The sequence below is a fragment of the Notolabrus celidotus genome, chromosome 6 (genome assembly GCF_009762535.1).
Source record: "Notolabrus celidotus isolate fNotCel1 chromosome 6, fNotCel1.pri, whole genome shotgun sequence".
NCBI lineage: Eukaryota > Metazoa > Chordata > Actinopteri > Labriformes > Labridae > Notolabrus > Notolabrus celidotus.
The window spans coordinates 32,331,599-32,336,777 of record NC_048277.1 but is presented as its reverse complement, the minus strand read 5'-3'; the positions used below and the strand labels follow the sequence as shown (position 1 = coordinate 32,336,777).

Sequence of the window (5,179 nt, the reverse complement as noted above, 5' to 3'; positions counted from 1 at the left end):
CAGTTTGTACTAAGCTTTCATGATTTGACTAATAACCCAAGGTGAGGTTGTGGAGGGTGCTGCTGCCAAAACACAAGGAAGGTAACTTAGACCACTGAAAGCAGAGAACTGGTTTTCACATATTCCTGAAAACTTCTGAGTCACCGGTGAGAAATGACGCAGCAAGTATACAGAGCTCTTCTTCCAGTCACTGCAGCGTATAATCAGACAACATGGTCTCCAGGCAAGCACAAACAACAGCGAGCACTCTCCTCTTGTCAGGGTCCTGCTGACAGACTCACACTTTGTACTCGGGGGCAGAGCGGGTCGGCCTGCAGCAAAAAAAAGGGCATATCTATTTCACACACTAATTGCTTAACCCCATCCCCCCTCCCTCCTCCTCCATCTTCATCGCTTCCAGCCACTAAGTAACTCCACCAAGCATGAAAGGCCAGAGATCTTACAATGTGAACAATGTTGCACCGGTGCCTCACACTTGTTGATGGAAAGGGGGCTCATTACAGTACTTCTAGCATGTTCTTTTGCACCGACAGATAATAAGTAGGACTTTAATGAAAAGAGGTTTCTGTGGAGTTTATATTCTAATGTAAATAAGACTTCAAGGGAAAGATTGTTGAATGTCAGAGTTGATTGCTGAACCAGAATGAAGCTGGATGCAGGAGAGGCTGTCACTTTTCAGTTTAGCAGTCATTAGGCAATATCAAAGCTTCAGCTACCTCAGGACAACTCATACAAACCTGTTCTCACTCCCACTTTGTCAAACACCATTCCTTTGCCATGTTCCTGCTAGGGATGAGCCAGAATCTGAATCCAAGTAAGTAGATGGATGTGTCATCTGAAAATTAAATTTCAAAACAATTATGTTGTGTGCTTCATTGATGCAGCATGCACTGCCTGAAACTTGCATCTTCCTCTGCCCCCTACCTTCTGAATTCATTCACTGAGGCCAAACCTCAAAGCTCTGATCCAGAATAAATTTTTGAAGCTTTGATTTCTACTTTTTTACGAGCTCTGACCATCCAAAACCAAGAAGTACATCATCCGCATCGGCGGCATTACCAACGGAGGGAAAACCACCCTCAGCAACAGACGGATCAAGAACCTGCAAAACTTTTGTGTGGTCCACCAGGATGACTTCTTCAAGTCATCACTGCTCTGGACATGTATGCCATGATGAGCACGATCTATGAATGGTTGGAGATCCTGGTGAAGTTTGAGAAATCTCATGGCGTTAATAAGACCCTGGATACTGAGATCGTCCCAAAGTCTGACAATAAGGAGGAGGAGGAGACTCACATCCTTATTGTGGAAGGCTTTCTGCTCTACACTTGCAAGCCTTTGATCGACGTGTTGAACCAACGTTACTTTATTTCCATCCCATACGAAGAATGCAAAAAGAGGAGGTGCTCAAGGAACTACTCTGTGCCAGGCCCCCCTGGCCTGTTTGATGGTCATGTTTGGCCCATGTATTTGAAACACAAAAACATTCAAACCATTGCAGAGGTACATCTAAATAAAGCAAGGGATCTGTCGTTGTAGCGGGATGTGTTAATTTCCTCCATTTAAAGAACCCCCAGTTGAAAGTCTCTTCACTTAGCTCAGATTATTGAAGTATTTTGTCAGATATTGTTGACCTTGTCTCTCTGCACACAGGCAGCCGGCTGCACGCAAGTGGTGTAGCCGTGTCGTATCATCGAGGAGGAGGCTTTAATTGATTGGCAGTGAAAGCCTGTGTGTCAAGCAGATCTCTTTAAAACCCCTGCAAACTGTACATCTCAATTCAGCTTAAGACCTGAGAAAGTTTTGATGCAATGGGGTTTAGTGTTTAGTGTATTTATGAATTTGCATCATTTGAGTCTTTGCAGCACGTTTCTCCAAATGAAGATCCCTCGGGCCGTTGCAGATCGGCTGCCCTTCGTGGCCATCATACAAACCCATGACATTAAAAGAAGGTATTTGCAGAGTCAGCAAAAAGCCACTCAAAATGAAGTGTTTTCCTGCAGCAGTGTGACTTTCAGTGAGTTTGACACTCAGGTAATGTTTACCCTCTTCCCTCTGAAGTAGATCAACAATTCAAAGACTTGCCAGCTCATGAGTGTGTTTGCAGACAACAATAATTACACGCACCAAAATGACTATTAGACCGACTGCAGACCGGTCTTTGTTCAGCCCTCCCAGTTATGATGAGTGGGCAGCTTGAGTAAACCATAATTTGTTATCAGCTGTGGTTGCAATGCTGAAGACGAAAGCTGACATTTTTCAAGGTTATATCGACGGACTCAGAGAAATATGTCAAAATATTTTGGTTCAGACTGTGCTGTGTTATTTTCCCAACCTTGACTGTGCCCCTATCTTTCCGCACAGACCTTTAGGAAGTACTGTGATAAGAGTCAGGAAGACATGACGTGAAAGCCACTGTATAGTTTTATCAGGTTGGGCAGGCTTCGCCATCAGAGATGGAAAAGACCCAATCAACACATTTCAATAGCTTTCACTTAGCACCACCTGCACCGCATGGGGGATTTTTAATCAGCTTATCGGAGTTGAAAGAAAACTGTCCAACCCAATAATTGTTATGTCTTAGAACCAGTGTTGTAGTCCAGTGGTTCCCAAACTTTTCAGCCTGCGACCCCCAAAATATTGGTGCCAAAGACTCGTGACCCCCACTGTCCCTCAAAGTGATTTAATGTGGCTTCATGTAGCTGGTCTGCAGAAAATTAACCTACCTATATGAGCATGTGTCTGTGTTTCCTGTGCTGCTATGAATTAACATACTGCTACTGATGCTTTTGATAATTAACTGTTCACTAAACCTAAACTTAGGAGTCATCTGGCAAAAAGAAAGGCAGAAAACTCATTACATTTTCTATTTTAAAGGTTTTATTTCAACTTTAGCTACTATTTTTGTCGATATTTTGTACTATAATGTGTAAAATGTGCTTAGTTTAGATTATTAAGAGAAAAAACATTCTGGAAGACATCTCACGACCCCCCCATTTGTGTGTAGTGACCCCCCAAGAGGTCCCAACCCACACTTTGGGAACCCCTGTTGTAGTCGAGTCAGTAAACTGCAAGTTCAAATCAAGCCTGAAGTCCCCAGTGTCTAAGTTTGAGTCAAGTCATAATCACATGAGAAGAATCCCTGAGGAGTTAGAGTCAAGTCTGATTTTTTTAACAACCAAAGCATCACAGGGTCCCCTCAGGAATAATGTTCCTGAGGGGACAACATTTCACAATCAAACTCCAGAAACTGATCTCCTTGATTCCCAAGTGTTTTCAATGTTTTGTTAAAAGAAGACCTGATGCCACACAATACTAAACATGTCCCTGTCCCAGCTGTTTTGAACCCTGTTGCTACCATCAAATTCAAAATGAGCATTTATTGCAATAATTTTTAAGCAAAAATCCCTGGGGGTGCAATTAAGGCAAGGATAACATTTCCCAGGCACTCCTCTGACTTACTCAGGTGACAAAAGTACATCAAGCACCTGAGGTTAAACTTCCAACGAGTACACTCGGCTCCAGTATTTCCAGATTAGAGCAAACACGCAACAAACCGATCACACTTGAACGCTTCTGAAGCAACGTGCAGGCTGCAAACAAACACATCTAGTATGTCGTGATCCAAGTGATTTCTCATTGAATTGAATCCACTGTCATTGTAAATTCAACATATTAAGGATACATAAAAGCTGACTGACACTAAGGGGAACTGTTATTTGATTAAAATGTAGAAGTTATGGATGACTCTGAAACACACAATCAAAGTCTGAGGTTTGAGAGTCCTGTCTTAAATTGTTCACATGCTCTTTTTACAGACTGTCATACTGTTCAGTGGTTTGTGGAGTCAAGCAGTATGCAAACACTGTCTTTAAGTCTGTGCATGTTTCTAGGATGCATACATTACCATGAGCATGAGCCAAAACCTTTCACTGCTTTTTAATTTGGTGGAGTTCCCACAACACACCCGACTGTAAAGTTTACGATTATGTATATTTTATGAATAGGCCTGTAGCCAAAATCAGTTATTGCTGCATCAGTCCATGTTGCCTCCTCCTTGCAGTTCGTTGGCAGTGAGATAGAATGATATGGGCCAAATCAAATGATGTTCATGTACTGGCCCTGCAACAGTCCCATCTGCCAATCTCCGTCACATTTGCTTTGAAACTGGACGAGCCGAGACTTGTCGAAGTAGTTGAAGGGCCTTGGGCTTAATTGCCTTAATGAAAGCACATTTGGAGTGCCATGTTGTCAAAGAGGCATGAATCACTTGATAAAAAGGCCCAAGGAGCAATAAAGTGTCCCTGCTGCCAGGCAGCAACAAGAGAGCAAACAGGAGAAAGTGTGTTGGTGTGTGGAGGTGTGTGTGTGTGTGTGTGTGTGTCTGGTGGAGTGTGGAAAACCTGCTGGCTGATATTTTAAAGAGGGGATTTTTTTTGAAGTATGATCTGTGTAATGTGGTTTCTTACATTATCATGCAACATATAAGGTGTTCACCAATTCAGATTGAATCAAAATTAATGCTTTCTGTCAACACACACACACCCCACTCTTTAAGGGTGTCACCTCCTCCTCCTCCTCCTCCTCCTCCTCCCTCTCTCTATGCCAGCTTTAGTAAACACATTTGATGCTGGCATTGATGTTAATTTTCCTCTTTATTAACACTGCAGTTTTGGCTGAGGCTGCTTGTTTTCCTACAGGTGTTCTCTAAAGCTGCTCCGTCACTCAGTCTTTCATTACAGTAAGGTGGAGACACATATCGCCGCTCAGACAGTCAGACAGTTCAGATGATCTCATGTTCAGACAGAGAGACCAAAACAAAGCAAGCACAGACACCAGGGCCTGTCTATGGAGGTTTCCTGATCAAATTTATAATTTACTGTTGAGATGATATTTTACATCACACACTTGAAGTAAGCAGCCAGCTGACAACAATGCTAAAAGCAAAAGAGATGGCAATAAAGCTCCTGTAAGAGTTTCTAGCTGGTCATAAAATAGACTGATAATTCTTCCTGAAGCCTCTTTATGACCTACAAAAGCAAACAAGACCATCAAGGACTAGATTGGATATCTATATACAGCATTTATCCACTGCCACCTGGGAGGAGCCAACTCAGGCGATAGTCGAAACAGCAACAAAGATTCACAGATGAGCGTTATATTTTGACTGGCATTAAAA

The 5,179-nt window shown here is 42.6% G+C and overlaps 1 pseudogene; it reads left to right on the top strand.

The window, feature by feature from the left end:
- Window positions 1-885: 885 nt before the first annotated feature.
- Window positions 886-2,409, top strand: LOC117814055 (annotated as a pseudogene).
- The last annotated feature ends 2,770 nt before the right edge of the window (window positions 2,410-5,179 follow it).